Consider the following 19905-nt stretch of genomic DNA (forward strand, 5'->3'; position numbering starts at 1 on the left):
ACACCCTGTGTTTGATCAGTGTACACGAGCCAGTGACGTATGTCGACAAGAACAGCATGTGTCTGAACAGTGTCTGGGAGTCAGTGTCTCCATGTTGTTGATAATGGCTGTAGAACATCTGATGTTGCCTTAAAGAAGTCACTCACAATTCTTGTAGTGTACAGAACTTCACACGCATGATCAGAGATAAAAACAACATGATACAGCATGCAAATTATTCTTTTATTTCATTCGGGTTCGATCGTCAGATCAACGGCGCACATACACAGCAGTTTGATTCTCAGCACCGCATGTAGGATCAGGGTTGAGGGCAGACCCGATCACAGTCGCCGTTGATGGATCACCGAGTTTGAGAATGTGGTCCCTCGAGGTTGCCATTTCAACCACCGTGGTGTTGCTCACAGCCGGGCCGACTGTCACCACATATATCTCTGCCCTTGCTTTCAAAGCTTCAAGGATAAGGGTATATGATCTGATCAGGGTACATCAACCAGTGTCTTATGCCGACAAGAACACTATGTGCCTGATAGGGGTATATGATCTGATCAGGGTACATCAGCTAGTGTCTTATGCCGACAAGAACACTGTGTGCCTGATAGGGGTATATGATCTGATCAGGGTACATCAGCCAGTGTCTTATGTCGACAAGAACGACATATGTCTGATCAGTGTCTGTAAGACAGGGTCTCCATGTTGTTGATAACAATGGCTGCAAAACTCATAAGATAACAGATAAATGAAAACAGATAAAAACAATATGCTAAGGGCAACTTATTATTTTATTTTAGTCGGGACCCTCATTCACAGTTTGCTGCTCAGCACCGCATGTAGGATCAGGGTTGAGCGCAGAAGTGATCACAGTCGCCGTTGATGGATCACCGTATTTCAGAATGTGATCTGGCGAGGTTGCCATTTCCATCACTGTGCTGTTGCTCACAACCGGACCGACTGTCACCACATATATCTCGGCCCTTGCTTTCAAAGCTTCAAGGTCTTGTTCGAGACTGGTTTCGTCCTTGTAGATACCATCAGTGAAGAGCAAAACGATGTTGTCTGCATCAGCCCTGTCACCGTTGTGGTACGTGAAGACATCAGACACTGAGAGTTCTAAAGCGCCGGAGACGAGAGTTCCTCCGCCCTCCCGATGGCTAGCTGCTATAGCTTTCATAACATCCACGCGGTTGTTATAGGTATTCAAATGAAAACCCACCTTGGCCGTTTTGGCGAAAGACAAAAACGCAACATTGTTGCCCTTTTGGCCGATATCTAGGTATCTGAAAATGTTGATGATGAAATACTTCATCATCATGTAATTATTACTGTTCATGACGGACGAAGATACATCCTCTATGACCAGGATATCCAGGGGACCAGGGCGGCATTCTGCAAGCAGGAAGGTTTATCTGAAGCGTACGTCACTGTAATATGCTAATGATAGTGCTTACACCATTGTTACATGGATGATACACCATTGTTACATGGATGATACACCATTGTTACATGGGTGATACACAATTGTTACATGGATGATACACAATTGTTACATGGATGATACACCATTGTTACATGGATGATACACCATTGTTACATGGATGATACACAATTGTTACATGGATGATACACCATTGTTACATGGATGATACACAATTGTTACATGGATGATACACAATTGTTACATGCATGATACACCATTGTTACATGGATGATACACAATTGTTACATGGATGATACACCATTGTTACATGGCTGATGCACAATTGTTTCATGGATGATACACCATTGTAATATGTGACTGATGGAACATAACATATTGTTATTTGGATCGTAGACCATTGTTAAATAGAGTGTACACCACTGTTGTATGCCATTGTCACATGGATAAGACACCACTGTTACATGGGTGATACACCACTGTTACATGGATGATACGCCATTGCTACATAGACCGTAAACTATTGTTACATGGGTGATACACCATTGTTACATTGATGATACATCATTGTTACATGGATGATACACCATTGTAATGTGGGTGATACACCATTGTAATATGGGTGATACACCATTTTTACATGGATGATACACCACTGTAATATGGGTGATACGCCATTGTTACATGGATGATACACCATCGTAATATGGGTGATACACCACTGTTGCATGGATGTTAAACAACTGTTACGTGGATGATACACCACTGTTCCAAGGATGATACACCACTGTTACATAGACCATACACCATTGTAACATGGGTGAAACACCACTGTTACATGGATGATAGACCACTGTTACATGGACGATACACTATTGTTACATGAATTATCCTCCAGTGTTACATTGATATCTAAGTAATCCTTACCAAAACAATAATTAATAGCATTCCAAGAGGGAACTCGGAGAGTAAAAACTCTCGTGTTTGCGCAAGTCCTTGTCATGGCGATATATGGGGAAAAGCAGGTAGAGTAAACAGATTCTTCGCACATGAATTCGACGTTGCCCCATCTTCCTGCAAGATTAAATGAGTGAATGAGTGAAGTCTGCAATATCCAACATGTAGACATGATAAGCCTAAGGGGTGATATCAACAACTTAGTCCACGCGGCTCGGGTATGATTCCAAACTCCGCAATTTAGTCGCCTTTTTCAACATTTGCAGGTTGTCATACTCAGCTCTCCGACAACAGGAGGACAATCTGTTCGTCATGGTGACCTCATCACACTACTGACTGACTGAGTTTGGTTTTACGCCCCTTTAGCAATATTCCAGCAACATCACGGGGAGGGGACACCAGAAATGGGCTTCACACATTGTGCCCATGTGGGGATTCGAACCCGGCGTGACGAGCCAACGCTTTAACCACTAGGCTACCCTCCGCCCCCTGATGACACTAATTGACAGTGTGAAAGTGTTTGCTGTTTAATGGCGCTCTCAACAATATTCCAGCCATACGATGGAGTGAGTGAGTTAAAAGTTTACGTCACATCGGCATTATTTCAACCCTATAGCGACGAGAAAAAGTTTGCACATTTCCACAAGTCCATTTTAATCACAACGTTTGAAGGAATTAAAATACTTATCTTAAAATACATATTCTTTTCTACGGTATTGTTCACAAACAGGAAACGTCACAGCTCCAAAGTTAAAAACAAGTCTTTTGTCATACACATACATAGTTTATGGAACAGAGCAATTTCTTTTAAGTAGTTAACAACGAGATGGCTGCAATATGACTATGGGCTTTTAAAACCTGAGTCTTGACCAGGCAGTCCAGTGATTGATGTCCGATCCAGGTCGCCGGGTACAGTGACTCGCTGGCAACCAAGTCAGCGGGACTGACCTCCCTATTTATGAAGTCGCTTTTACGACAAGCACAGGTTGCCACACCCTATCATTATCTGGCAATGCACTGGTTTCTTATGACGGGCAAGGTACATATGAACCATAACAGAAATCAGTCGTCTTTCCATTTTCATATAGTTAACATCTAATCTGCACATGTGGTGGTGTGTGGTCCTGGGCGTAAATCTCAGGACACAAATCAACGTTGACCTTGGACTGTCCTTGGATGGGTGACCGTGTTTGGCAGAGTTTCTAGGACATCAAGCCCCACGATGAAGCACATGTGGTAGATGTGGTCTCACCTTAGGTAAGTGTGTTTGTTCAAAATTGCCTCTGTTAACCCAGCAGAAAATGGGTACCCGGTGAGATAAGTCATGTGGCAATTAACCTTCTAGCGCCTAACAGGCAGCTTGGGTTATCCGGGGTATTAATAATAATCAGATTCTGATTACAGCTTCCAGTGAGCAACTAGTGATATGGATACCAGGCTCTATATAAATAAATTATTAGAATTATCATATAATGTAGAGTGTTACAATACAATTATAGGACTGTCAAACTGACAACATTAAATTAATCAGATACTTGAAATAATCAAACACATATGATAGTCGACATATATGCATATTTTACCAGCCTGATAGTCGAACTTTATGTAACCAAAGCTTTTCTCTACACATGATAGCCGACCTTTATGTCACCAACCCTTTCTCTACAGATGACAGCAGACCTTTATGTTACAAACCAGTTCTCGAGACCTGATAGTCGACCTTTATGTTATCAGCCTGTTCTCTACATATGATAGCCGACCTTTATGTCACCAACCAGTTCTCTACACATGACAGCCGACCTTTATCTTACAAACCTGTTCTCGAGACCTGATAGTCGACCTTTATGTTACCAACCTGTTCTCTACATATGATAGTCGACCTTTATGTTACCAACCTGTTCTCTACATATGATAGTCGACACAACTACTTTCTCGTTACCGTCCTGCGCTCCACATATTTCATAGAGATACGAACTGTATTGTTGGTACCCACCTCTACTCCACACTGGACTCTTGGTTCCACAAGAGGGGATACTTGGCACACGATTAAGCGGTTTCATTCCTTTAGGAACACTGTACCACCCAGCCACGAGGTACGCGTCACTGACTTTGCCGACCACGTGGTTAGAAGGCAGTCGTTCATCCATTCTAGGTAAGGGTGTGCTGATGCTGCATGGATCTTCAAAGAGAAGTTTAACAAAAACAATTGTGAGTGTTGGAACATTGGATGGACCTCAAACAACGTTAAGCCACACGACTATAAGATCACACATATATATTCAGAATCTCTAACACAGCTGTTTTATCAACCGATCGTGTTTACCCCACAGTAGACCAGCAATACGACGGTGGCGTGTAAACAATTGAATCTTGAACCAGACAATTGGGTGATGAATATTGCGAGCAACGATTGACGCTGTCAGAATACGATGTCACGCATTGAACCGAGTTACCTGACCCCGAACCTTTTGGCCGCCTGTTCAGACAAGCAGGCAATGCTGAAGATGGGGCAGCTTCTCATTACTATGTGGATCAACAATCGAGTCTGGAACCTGATAATTGGGTGATCAATATTGCGAGCAACGATTGGCGGAATACGATCGCAATGAACCAAGTTCTGGTTGCTTGTAATCTCTATGGACATATAAAAACTCGAAATTGCGAGAGAAGAAAAAGAATAAGGAGATAATATTTGAAATTTCGAATTTTCGAAAGAAATTTTAAGTAACAAGAAAATAATCGAAGCAACGAGAAAGTACTCAACATTACGAGAAGATAATTAAATGGGCCAAAAAATTGATATCGCTAGTTCGTTAACAAAGTAATTTATTCCATGGAAGTAGTCCCAAGTGGAGTAATTTTAGACCTAATTTTTACGAATACAAAATCGAAGACAAGTATATGAGCCAAACGATACATTTCACGATACATAATTCACAATACGATACGTATCATGATACGCATATTTCCACCAAAACACGTGGAAATTTGATATAAATATTTCGGAGCCATTTCCCGAGGAAACGCTAGCTGTAGACGCATTTTAGTAGTGACGAATTGCACTGGTGTATCTGTCTTTCGCTTCACACTCGACCAAAAATATTAAATGTCGACCCTTAAAAAGAAGAAGTACCTACCTCCTTCACATGTTGGTCCAGAGTGGCCATATGGACACTGGCAAGAAAAGCCATCCCGTTCCTCTATGCATGTACCGCCATTTTTACAAAGATACCTAGCCGATTCACAGAATTTGGGCTCTGGAAGAATGACAACATAGACACTTGTGATGATATTGGCAAAATGATTATTGAATGCTGCATAACTGTGAAGATTAATTTCACAATCTCCTACTGGAAGCTAGAAGTTAGAAATTATGAATAATGCATGGTGTTAATTCTAGTCGGTGAGAAATAATATTCTGTGTAACTAGAATTTAAGAGGAAAGATGCCGAAAAACATGCCAAATGTCAGCTCTACCCAAAAGTCTTCACTCAAGTCACTGTATTGTTCAGACAAATTTGTACCACTTTGCGACGGCATGACGTCATATTGTATTATTTACAACAATTCTGTGACATCATATGGCTCCAACTGACCTTTCAGCAGGTAGAATCGCAAAACTACTCATGAGCAAAAACATGATCAGTCTACCCTGGCAGGAAATATAGCCCAGTTACTTCACAGATTGAAAGGCTGTTGAATCTTTACTAGTGAATATGTTGGACAAGTTGATCTGAAGCAGTCCACTGTATCGTGGATAGATCAGTGTGATGAGATCTGACAGTTCAAATTATGTAACACTGTGATATCAGACTCATGCACTGTATATTAAGAATGGGAAATACTCCAAGATACAGATTTAGGCCAACAAAATGACACCAATACCAACCAACCGCTCATCCATCTAACATGAAGGAAATTATGAAACATGAATTACAAGATCCCTAACAAACCTCAAACCAACAAACAGCCTGGCTCCATGCTTCCTCCCTCTTTTACCTACCAACCTGTTGTAAGTTTAATCAAAACACACACAAAAAAACAATTCAACAATAATTTTGAATTCAATGTTCTAAATACTATTACAGATGACGATGGCAATTTTGTTGCGCTTTCTGTTAATATTGATGAATTAAAGCATACTATTACTAGTATAAATGGACCTAATCATGATTGTCCAGCCTTTTCTCCACAATATTATGGATGCTGACGAAAAGTTTGAAGATGAAAAAAAAAATAGTACGTGAAGACTGGAATCTAGTACAAGATCAATCAACAGACACATACAACTACAAACACATAAACAATCCCAAGGCTAGACAAAAAGGTATTAGACCTAATGGAAGATCTGGATCTTAAAGACCCTTGGAATGAACAAAAGTTTGGTGAAAGGAGACAGTCAACCCCTTTGAAACAAGCTAGACTTGTTTTCTTTTTAATCTCTCATCAAAGGCTATCAGCCATTAGACACTGTGATATATCACCTAGTTTAGGACCTGATCACTCCCTCGTACAATTATCACTCACACTTTCAAATATGCCTCGTGGCAGAAGCTTCTGGACATTTACCAATTCCTTACCGCATGATAGAAAATATGTGGAAATGATTAAATCCACAAAGAAATGTACACTATACAAAATCAATGATGAAAATAAGGATAATGACTTAACATATTGATGATAGATGACTATGGGAAACTCTACTATTAATGATTAGAGGAAAGACAATTTATTATGCCCCAACTCAAAACAAATTATGTTGCATCCAGAAAACAAGTTGGAATCACAATTAGTCCCCCTGGGAATCAGACAAGATAAATCAGATACAGACATAGCAAAAAATGATATGCTAAAAGAGATTAACAAATTAGGACTGATTTAGATGCCATCAATGGAAAGAAAATACAAGGGATGCTAGTGAGATCAAAGGCTAAATGCATAGAACAGGGTGAAAAACCAAGAAAATACTTCTTGAAACTTGAAGCCAGAAATTTCTTAAATAAATTCTTTGCAGAATTAGAAAAAGGTAATGGAACAGCCCTAAATGACCTTGCTACTCTATCAAAGGAGGTGAAATCTTTTTATGAAAAACTATACACAACAAGATGCAAGTCATATAGATCTAGATGAACTTTTAGACTGTCTGACTGAGTTTGGTTTTACGCCACTTTTAGCAATATTCCAGCTACATCACGGCGGGGGAACACTAGAAATGGGCTTCACACATTGTACCCATGTGGGGATTCGAACCCGGGTCTTCGGCGTGACGAGCCAACGCTTTAACCACTGGGCTACCTCACCGCCCCTGAACTTTTAGAAGATATTAGTAATGAACAAACAACTAGTATCGAAGGCGAATTAACAAGAGGTGAAATTTTGACAGCCTTAAAAGATATGAAAAAAGATAAAAGTCCAAGTCCTTGCGATTTTACAACAGAACATTTTTTGAATTGTCTTGGCGAATTATTGATTAAATCTCTGAATTTTACTTTTCAGCCTGGAAACTTATCTGTCTCCCAGACACAGGGACTTCTAACTTATATTCCAAAAGGAAATACGCCTAAGAGTTTTTTAAAGAACTGGCGACCCATCTCGCTTCTCCAAATATCATGTAAGGTTGCTGCTGCAACCATTGCCAACAGAATTAAGCCTATTCTCCAAATATCACCAATGAAGACCAAAGGGGCTTTATCGTTGGAAAATACATAGGAGAAGTAACTAGACTAATTTATGACCTGATGGAACATACCAAAGCATATCAAATCCCTGGACTACTCCTATTGATTGACTTTGGGAAAGCTTTTGACTCCGCTGACCTGAAAAATATTCTCAATGTTCTCAATTCCTATCACTTTGGACCAGATTTGATTCAATGGGTAAACCTTTTCTAACATGATATTGAATCTAGTGTATTGGTTAATGGCTTTGCATCACACTTCTTTAAAATAACCCGGGGCTGTCGTCAAGGGGTTTCTTCGTCGCCATATATATTTTTGGTTCGTGTACACATTTTGGCTTTAATGATAAAAAATAATAAGCATATAAGAGAAATAAAAATTGACACTATTGAATACATTATGTCACAATTTGCTGATGATACGACGATGACACTGGATAGTTCTGAAAGATGACTTAATGCTGCCTTAAATACATGACAATTCTTTGCAAGATTCTCCGGGTTAAAAAATAGTATAGAAGAAACAAAGCTCATTTGGATAGGATCAGAAAAGAGATCAAGACCGGTCTCCCACTGAAGTTACACTTTTAGGTATTCATTTATACATCGATTTAGAAAGTATGGTTGGACAAAATTATTTTGATCAATAGTCCCAAATTATGAAAAAAACTCACTCCCTTTGGAAGAAAGACAGTTTTGAAATCACTCCTTGTTTCCTAAATTAAATCACATATTTGCTACATTCCCAAATCCTCCAGATCATGTTTTAGTTAAACTTCGAAAGCTATGCTTTAGATTTATTTGGAAAGGAAACCCAGACAAGTTTAAAAGGGACATTATTACATCTCTGCCTAAACATGGTGGATTAAAGGTATCAAAGAGAAAATTGCTGCCCAAAAGCTTGGATGGATAAGAAAATTATTACATAAATCAAATAGGTGGGGTTATCTATTTTAAGAAATAGAACATGTGAAATTTACCTATGGTCTTTTGACATTGCATGCATACATGCATGCATGCATACATACATACATACATACATACATGCATACATACACACACACACACACACACACACACACACACACACACACACATACATACATACATACATACATACATACATACATACATACATACATACACAAAAATTAAAATCAGAAAACACAAGCCCAACAAAGAAGGAACAATATATAAAAACAAATAAATGAACAAGTAAATGTAATAAATATAAACCAAAATTAGACTGCGAAAACACAAGCCACACCAATCTAAAACTCTTTTTCAACATCTCTGTTAAATGATGCTTGGCATGAGATGCGTTTGCAAGTATTCGAGTCTGTACCCAAATCTCTTAATCAACTCTTAGGATCATAATGTTTTGTTAAGAACCAAACCTTTAATCTTTAAACGGAGACACAAGCGTGGGTTTGTTAAGATAAAATCTAACCGGATCTTCACATAGAGACACAAAGATGGGTTGCTGAAGACCAAATCTAACCAGATTTTTGACATGGAATCAAAAGCATGAGCTGATGAAGACCAAAAGTAACTGCATGTTCATATGAAGACAAAACCATGGGTTGCTGAAGACTAAATGTAACCTGATCTTCACACGGAGAGACACGCATGGGTTGTTGTATACCAGTGTAAGCCTGATATTCATAGGGAGAGACAAACATGGGGTGCTGAAGACCAAATATAAAAGGATCTTTCAATGAAGAGACAAGCATGGGTTACGGAAGACCAAATATAAGAGGATCTTTTACATGGAGAGACAAACATGGGTTGTTGAAGATCAAATATAAGAGGATTTTCTCATAGAGAGACAAACATGGGTTGTTGAAGACCAAATATAGGAGGATCTTTTACATGGAAAGACAAACATGGGTTGCTGAAGACCAAATATAAGAGGATCTTCACATGGAGAGACAAACGGGTTTGGTCCGACTGGAATGAGGGTATGATGGGGAGCAGCACGAGGCTGAATATGGTTTATAACATGTCTTATGTTGGTTGTTAAAACAAAGGATGCTACTCACTGAAACAGAAGGCACTCCCCTCTACTTCAGTTCTCAGTTCATATCTGTAGGCATTATGGCAGTATCCATTTTTTATCTCAAACTCCTTGAAGCACGTGTCATTTTCGTTCTGAACGCATACCACCGATATGCCAATTTTGCTGTCTGTAAAGATATAGACTCATGTGTATCGTAAAGTACCCATGAGATACAGTACAACCAGTAATTATTGAGAATTTAAAGATTGTAATCTTTTTTTGATTTTTTCACTCATTACTCACGTATTAAATGTGAATATTAGCAGAACATAACTTCAGATTCAAAGACAGGTGAACAGTTAGTATCTTGTCAAGTCACCATGGGCAGCAATGTAGGCTTTAATCAATGCGATTGCGGGCATACTACTGATCAAAGAAGTTGGAAAGTCGTGGTCCATGCTGTCCCAATATCGGGCCACCTCTTCTTTCATTTCAGCAATATTTCAGCAATACACAGAGGGGCGTTGCCCCTAACACAGATATGCCACCCCATACGTTAAATTTCGGACTGTACTTTGGGCGCTGATACAAAGGTTTTTCAGTTTGTTTGGTCCAGAATTTCAGTGTATTAGGAAACAGCCACACAGAACTTTCATCTGAGAAAATCGCATTGCCCCAGTTAAAATTTCTGTTAGCAATGTTCTAGCAATATCACGGCGGGGAACATCAGATATGGGCTTCACACATTGTACCCATGTGAGGAATCGAAGTCGGATTTTCGGTGTGACGAGTGAACGCTTTAACCACAAGGCTACCGTCCCATGAGGTCATAGTATCATTATTCGACAGTGCATTGTAAAATGCTACAGGTGGTGAGCATACTTGGAACCATGGGCTTCCTAATTTGCCTTCATATGAAGTAAGTTACAGATGATGTCTCAAGATACCTTTCTGCCAGATGGGATACTTTCCGCCACAATGTCCAACTCCAGGGGGATAGTCGAGAAGTGACCCAGCGAATGAGGGTTGATATAGTCCAGGTTGAAGCGTTGAATCGTCAATTGTCTGATTTCCTTTAAAGAATGGCCATCGCCTCACAATATCCTTAAGATAAATACGTTTTTGTGTGCAGGGATCTGAAACATATGAACATGTATGAGAAATGACAGTATACTGATTGATATATAAACGTCCACAAGAGGTGAGGTGAGGTGAGGTGAGGTGAGGCGGGTTGAGGTGAGGTGAGGTGAGGTGAAGTGAGGTGTGCTCCTTTAAATAGCACATATCCTATGATTAAAAACCTGTTAGATTAGCGGTGAGGTGAGGTGAGGTGAGGTGAGGTGAGGTGATAACGTTCATATCAGCGAACCTTTGTTTAGCCTGCATTTACCATTGTTTTCATATGTTTCTCACAACACCCGGCATCATCAATATTTGACACCGTTTAAGAAACACAAACTTTTTGAAAATGTCGGAATCAATGGACAATGAACAATTTTTACGATTTACGAAAAGTCAGTTTATTATCAGTAGATGTGAGTCACCTCTATATGGTTCGGCGCCCTCCTCTCCGCCCTCATCTCTGCTCTGGCCGGAACAAAAGGAGAACAGGAACACCATGAGCAGGATCCGCGGAATCATTTCCTGAAGAAATATAAGTGGAATGTAGCGCCATATCGGCAGTGTCTCTTCAACAGAGCCGAGAACTGTTATATTGATAAACATCTGTCACAAAGGACTGTAAAAACTAAGAATGTTGTTACATTTTTGTGCTCAAATACTAAAACACCCTAATACATCAATATTACATAAACACCATTACGCTACGAGCTATAGACAACAGAAGCTATTAGTACACCACCTTACTGGGGTTCTTTGGAACAAACAGTACTTCAGCTTCCTCAAGATTTACGCCACCCCTCAACATGCAGGCGATTGTTGAGAAATGGAGCCAATGGTTAAAACAAGCATGCATTTTACGATTAAAACAACGGAGGACAAAAAACTTAGAATGACATAGGATTTACATACCCTCTCAAGGGAACAATTATGATGAATAAAAGTCTATATACAGTCAAATCCCGATGAGTCGAATGCCAGTGTCTCGAATATTATGCATAACTCGAAGTACCTGTCGGTCCCGACCATTCCCTGTTATAGTTGTCATCATTTGAATACCGGTTGCACGAATTCGTCTCATAAATACACACGAGGACTCGAGAAGAAAATTTGGTCCCGTGAGATTCAAACAACAGCAATCTTGTATACATAAGCCGAAGTCAGTCAATGAGAAGTTGATTGGTGTAGCAAACTGATCCAATTAACAAACCAGCGCGGCTCACACCTTTCCGCCTTTGACGGGTGAGTTAGTGAGTTTTACGGAAATCACTGTCTGTGCTAATCAGACTGGAACTGATAAGGTGCCCCCTGTTAGTGATAGGGGAATCATTAGATAAACAAATGCTTTGGCGGATGAATTAGGACTGGATCATCTTTTTTTCTACCCTCATAGACATACCTATGTCTCGAATACATCGTTAAGTCGAATATATTGCTTGGTCCCAAGAGATTCGACTCATCGGGATTTGACTGTATATGCATTCAGAGTGTGACATTAGCTAATGACACGATCAGAATTAGTAGAGGAACATGAGACCCTAAGGCATTACTCTAAATGTAATCAACTAATAACCCCTTGAAGTCCGAAAGGTTCAGGGCATGTGAAAAACCACCCCATTTACCCGTAATAGGTATCATTTTGAACCCAACTATCCAGTTAAATGTACCATTTGAAACCAGGGTTATTTACCATTTCACACATCACTTTGCCCAGTTTAACTTATCATTTGAAACCTCTCATTACCTGGTTAATGTACCATTTGAAACCCGAACTTAATCATTTGAAACTCAGGTTGCTTTGGGAATAATCTGCAATTGCCTGACGTGACGAAAGAGAATGAGTTGTTTGATCGTTAGAAAATTGTTATTGTCTGTAATCACTGGACGAGTCTCAACCGCCATACCCACCTATTAATACACATTCTAAGATGCCAAGCGGTTAGAACAATCGAAAATAAAATACATTATCAGACAATAAAGGTATAGTTTTTGATGACGAAACAATTGAATGACTTTATCCCGTCACTGCGCCATTCTAGTGTGCCCCTCGTAATCGAACCATTTTACATTACGTCACAATGTAAGCATGACGTCATCGCAGCTAACATCACTGGTAGAAACATTACGTTTATGTTTTACGACGGTTAAAATGTGTCAATTCGACTCACAAGTGTTCAGCGACACGGTAACGTTCGCAATGTTTAAATTCCCACAATAGAATCGTGGAATGTCGCTTGACTAGTCAGCTTCATTTCATCAGATGTACTGATCAAAACTTATGACACATCAATAGAACAGCGCACCAGTTAGCCCTGTGCGAGCATTCTTAATTTACGTCATCGACACCGTCGTTTGTTTTCTGCCTTAGTTTAATCGTAATTATCCTTAGAAAGTCTTAAATTTGGCATCTTAGAAGAGAAATACAGTTCGCTCTACCGCCATGTATGGTGTAATAAAGTAACTTATTATAACGTTAAAGCACTCGGACGCAAGCGTCCTCGTACTTTAACTATAATAGTTCAGGGCGAAAGTTCGTTTTATTACACTATACATGGTGGTAGAGCGAACTGTATTTTTAAATAATATATTAAGACAGGGTAAACATGTACATAACAAGCTTGCATTTTATACTACCAGTCACTATCCGTCAATCGGTCACCAGCAACCGAAGTTAGGCCACCATAAAAAGGACCATGGTTAAAAACGATGGTAGATATAAACAAACATTCATTGACTTACAGGGTCTTGTTATACCATCACAGTTGTGAGGAAACCACTCACAGACGAAATATTCTCAAGGAAATGCCTCAGACACCTTCTCCCTTAACCTCAAATAGTCGCTTAGGTGTACAGTTAGGGTCAGTGGGTAGCCTAGTGGTTATAAAACATTCGCTCGTTACACCGAAAACCCGGCTTCGATTGCCTACATTGGTTCAATGTGAAGCCCATTTCTGGTCGCCCTCATTGTTGGAATATTGCTAAGACGGCACAAATCTATGAACACTCAGACAATCTGCAAGTAACCCACGTTGACAAAACATCATGTTAATCTCCTGACTGAGCAGAGCACCATCACCAACTTACCTTTAGCAGCAACATCGTGGACTGTATTGTCAGGGTGGGATACACCGGTATATATACAGGTCGCTTTTAATTACGATAGTGATGAAATGTCAGTTTGCCAAGGACAAAGCTAGATTCAGTGTCTCCATACTGCTGCCGTGGCACTTTCCACAAATTATTTTCGATTCTAAACGCCAATTATAGGAAAAACGTGTCACTTATTGCTTTACCAATCACACACGTGGTTCATGCCGAACTTTATTGCAAAGTATAATCGTTGTAGATGTTCGTCGTTGAATTAATTATCATACAAACGCCATTTCTCGGGAAAACGTGTCACTTATTGATTTTAATAATCGAACACACAGTTCATCAAGACCTTTATCAAAATGTATATATTTCTTGTAGGGTTCCTTCGTTGAATTAATTGCCATACAAAGTAATGAAATCGTGGAATGAATACGCTTAAGTTTGGAATTTCACATCGACAGGATGTCAGCATATTGTGACTACCTAATAGTGAGTGTAGTTTTACGCCGTTTGTAGCAATTTCTAAGGTTTATCACGCCGGGGACACCAATAATATGCCTCACGCATATTACCTATGCGGGAATCAAACCGGGTCTTTAGCGTGATGAGCGAACGCTTTACCCACTCGGCTACTCCAGTGCCCCTGACTGTGAAAAAAGTCACATACGTCTGATTTGGGCACTGGAGGCCAAGTTGTCTGAGGTTCCACAATTTGTGTTGCATCCCTTAGGCTTGCCAGAAACCACATAACAGATTATGTATTTAGTTTCAGCATCAGTCTGAGAGTGAGTGAGTGAGTTTAGATTTACGCCGCACTCAGCAATATTCCAGCTATATGACGGGTATCGGTATGAGACCTCCATCAGTATTGTACCCCGCTCCTGGTAAAACCAAGTGGTACATGTCTGAGACCTCCATCAGTATTGTACCATGCTCCTGGTAAAACCAAGTGGTACATGTCTGAGACCTCCATCAGTATTGTACCACGCTCCGCCCTGGTACAAACCAATTGTGCCAAGTGGTACATGCACCTACATTATTTCAACTTTGCTTTCTAATCTAATCTTTCACATCTAATGAAAACCGATTATTTTTGCTATTGAATTCATTTACTCACTTTCTCTCATAACATGGGTTCTTGAGTGAGTAGGAGTGAATTTTAAAATGTCACGTCGCATCTGCATTATTTCATCCATATAGCGACGAGATCGTGTCTGAACATATACACAAGCTAGACTTTAAGTACAAAGTTTAAAGGTGTTTCTTAAAATAAATATTTCTTCATTACAGTATTTTTAAAATTAGAAAAGGCAAATTTATTTTTGTCATGCACATTACATAGGTACGATCTATTTTGTAATCTCACCATTATCAAGCTTTGAAAGCAAGGGCCGAGATATATGTGGTGACAGTCGGTCCGGTTGTGAGCAACAGCACAGTGGTAGAAATGGCAACCTCGCCAGATCACATTCTGAAATACGGTGATCCATCAACAGCGACTGTGATCACTTCTGCCCTCAACCCTGATCCTACATGGGGTGCCAGCCAGCAGACTGTGTACGAGGGACGTTGATCCGACGATCGGAAACCCGACTGAAATAAAAAAGTAAGTTGCATACTGTATCATATTGTTTTTATCTTTGATTATGCGTTCTGACCACTGCAAGGAGACACTGATCAACTGATCAGGCACAAGGTGTTCTTGTCGACATGGAGACACTGATCAGGAGGTGTTCTTGTTGACATGAAGACACTGATCCGGCACAAAGGTGTTCTTGTCGACAAGGAGACACTGATCAGACACAAGTGTTCTTGTTGACATGGAGACACTGATCAGGCACAAGGTGTTCTTGTCGACATGGAGACACTGATCAGGCACAAGGTGTTCTTGTTGACATGGAGACACTGATCAGGCACAAGGTGTTCTTGTTGACATGGAGACACTGATCAGGCACAAGGTGTTCTTGTTGACATGGAGACACTGATCAGGCACAAGGTGTTCTTGTCGACATGGAGACACTGATCAGGCACAAGGTGTTCTTGTTGACATGGAGACACTGATCAGGCACATGGTGTTCTTGTCGACATGGAGACACTGATCAGGCACAAGGTGTTCTTGTTGACATGGAGACACTGATCAGACACAGTGTTCTTGTTGACATGGAGACACTGATCAGACACAGGTGTTCTTGTTGACATGGAGACACTGATCAGGCACAAGGTGTTCTTGTCGACATGGAGACACTGATCAGGCACAAGGTGTTCTTGTTGACATGGAGACACTGATCAGGCACATGGTGTTCTTGTTGACATGGAGACACTGATCAGGCACAGGTGTTGTTGTTGACATGGAGACACTGATCAGGCACATGGTGTTCTTGTCGACAGCATAAGTATTAATAGTGCACATTTATAATGCTGTCATTTTTCACGCTTGCAGCATGGTCAAGGCGCAACAATTAAAATGTACACAGGAAGCGATGATGACGAAGTTAGTATGATTCATAGAACTTGCGGAAAATATATGTTTTGAGACTCGATTTGAATGACTCAAACGTTGGAGAAGGTTTAAGGTCATAAGGAAAGAGTTCCACATATAGAGGGCATAATGTTCAAAAGATCTCTCACCAAAGCGCTTGAGTATGTACTGTGGCACTGTCCGTAGGTTCTGGTGTTGAGACCTTAGTTCCAGTGTTGGGACATAGGTTGATATCAGCTCTGAGATTGCTCATGCAGAGATTTGTACGTCAGACAGAGAATTTTGAACAGGATCCTTGCTCTTATTGGAAGCCAGTGGAGCTTCGTACAGAACAGAATCCCTGTGGGGTTTCTTTGAGGTGAGGGTCACGCTTTCTGCTATCGTATTATTCACCTTTTGAAGTTTGTCAAGGAACACATCAGGGAGTCCTACATAGAGGCTGTTACAGTAGTCGAGTCTACTCAGTATCAGGCATCTAGCTAGACAATTAGCAGCTTCCAAGGTGATCAAGGGACGAATGGTCCCAATCACTCGCAGATTCAAGTAGCAAGTCTTGCAGACGCTGTTAATCTTAGCTTCCACGGTGAGTGTTGGGTCCAGTAGGACACCAAGATCTTTGACAGTATATGCCACCTAGACTTCCATGTCTGAAACATTGAAGGTGTGTATGTCCACCTTTTGGAGCTGCCGCTTGGTTCTGAAAAGGATCTCTTGAGTTTTACCACTATTCAATTAGCGTCATCCAAGGGTTATACAAGGCTAAAAGAATACATTTTTATTGTAATTTATGTGAAGAGGTTATGGCAAGATGACCAAAAGGTGAAGAATGTACCGTAGTCACAGTGCGAAAAGGCAGTAAACGGTTTCCCTTCTAAACGTAGTTCCACTGAACATATTTATAGTCTACACTCTGCCATTAGTGACGGAAGTCGAAACGTCAGTCTACATATGTTTGTTTCATTGATATACAAAAAGCTTTTGACAAAGTAATAAGTTTGATATAAGCTGAGACAATTCAACTGCATAAATGCCGTCAGAACCGTGAAGTAGGTTCTTTTTAGGTGTTAACAGTAAGACTCCAAATACTGAAGTTAGCGGTGAAATGGGCTGGTGTTCAGCCTGTACTCAATTTTAATGTTTATATCTTATGATGCTTTTTATGATGTACAACATGTTACACTTTAATAAACAGTTGTCTTCATTTTCTTCTCTATAACTTAGGATATATATAGTCATTTAATCCCCTTTGATCTTGGTGCAACTATGTTGGCCATTTTTTTCTCTCACAGAACCATTTCAGAGGCCGTTCTCTCCTGCGCCATGGTGGCCTTGTTTTCTGACGATTTTGGGGGTCCATTTGTCATCTGCAAATTGCGATAATAAATGTTCAATCTCAAAAAGTTCCATATCCTTTACGTTTTTATTTCCCCTCAACATGTGTGCCAAACTTTCTGTGCAGATAAGGAAAAGATATGGTGAAAGTGGATCACCTTGTCTCCACCCTCTCGAAATATTCAAACTTTGACTGGAAAAAAACATTTACTAGAAGACATTATATCATTGTAAAATGTTTTAATCCAATGTGTAATAAAGGGTCCAAAATTAAATAAGTCCAGACGATTCTCAATAAATTTCCATTCAACAGAGTCAAAAGCTTTTCCAAAGTCGATTAGTATAAGGACACCTAGTAAGCTCATTTGTTTGGTGTATTCCATTATGTCTGCTACCAGTCTAGTGCAATCACCAACATACCTCCCTTTCACACATCCTTTTGTTTCCCCACTAATTATAGTTGGTAGTATACTTTTTATACGATATGCAATCGTTGCGGATGCTATTTTGTATGATATATTTAGTAAGGATATGGGTCTATAGGTTTTTATGTATTCTTAAGGTGTTTCCATTTTTGGTAAACATGTAATAAAGGCCTTGTTTTTGACTGACGGATAGTTCCCAATTTAGATACGCATAATTCAACGAGATTATAAAAAATGTATGAATATCCTTCCAAACGAATTTAAGCATTTCGGATATGTAACCAGAAAGTCAAGGGCGTTTGCTATTTTCGTATTTTTCAGAGCATTAAGAACTTCATCATATTGGAGTTCTCCTTCAAGTGATAGAGAATTTGTATTCGATGATTAGGGAATATTTGATTCTTCAAAGGGTCCTGAATTTTTATATCTTTTGAGCTTTGTCTAGAATAAAATTGTTTTGTAATAACAATGCACACGTTTAATGATATCCTCAGTATTGGTGAGTAGAGAAATATCATTATTCAGTTTTGTTATCGCTTTGTCAACGAATTTCTATTTTTTTCTCTTCTTTTTCTTGCCAGTTCGATTTAGCCCTAATCATAATTCCCTCCGTGTTTACTTTATTTATCTCTAACTGCCTGTCTTTAAGTTCATTTATCTCTTTAAGAGTATGTTCGTTTATTTGTCCTGATTTTTTATCATCTAACGAAATTTCCAGTTTCTCAAGTCAATCGTTAATTTCTTGTTCTTCTTTCAACCGTTCACGTTTCTTTATAGAGGAATATTTTAAAGTTGAACCTCGGATATTACACAAAAGTACTTTGAAGAACAGTTGGTCATCAATAGTTAAATGTTTTCCCCTTCTGCATCAACTCTACTGTATCATCAAATGTATCTCTGATAGATTTCGTAACTGCCAACATACTCTGGCTTATGTAACAAGCTATTCCAGAACCCACGTCCCTTTCCAGTCTTGTGAATTAGAGTTCTAGTTGTATCATTGAATGGTCAGATCTATAACCTGTCAGTATATCAGATTACATCTCAGATTTCTCGAGATTTTGAAGTCTAATCTGGCTTGTTTAAGAGGTTTCGATTTTCTCCAAGTGTATCTTTCTGTGTTCAAATTAGCTTCGCGCCAATGATCGTAAAGGTTAAGTCCTTCTAACATGTCGACGACAACATTTCTGGATTTGGATTATCAATGTGCTTGTAGTTTTATGTATCTATATCCTGATTTTGTACGAGATTAAATCGCCACACATTATATTGGTTTCACAATCAAGCTTGGTGATTAAATTCTCAATTCTATGAACGATGTTATTGAATTCAAACCAAATATTCAATGGACTATACCTGAAACCGCATTACTTACAACCTGTGTTGTTTGAG

The 19905-nt window shown here is 39.6% G+C and overlaps 1 long non-coding RNA gene across 1 annotated transcript; it reads right to left on the reverse strand.

Annotated features, from left to right (window-relative positions):
• Positions 1 to 5067: 5067 nt before the first annotated feature.
• LOC124265337 lies at positions 5068 to 19234 on the reverse strand. Its single transcript, XR_006895428.1, has 3 exons — positions 19221 to 19234; positions 14000 to 14002; positions 5068 to 5147 (listed from the first exon to the last, which is right to left on the reverse strand). It is a non-coding gene; the product is annotated as an uncharacterized LOC124265337 (long non-coding RNA).
• Positions 19235 to 19905: the final 671 nt, after the last annotated feature.

This window comes from Haliotis rubra, unplaced genomic scaffold, assembly GCF_003918875.1.
Source record: "Haliotis rubra isolate DU_JTF1 unplaced genomic scaffold, ASM391887v1 Scf971, whole genome shotgun sequence".
NCBI lineage: Eukaryota > Metazoa > Mollusca > Gastropoda > Lepetellida > Haliotidae > Haliotis > Haliotis rubra.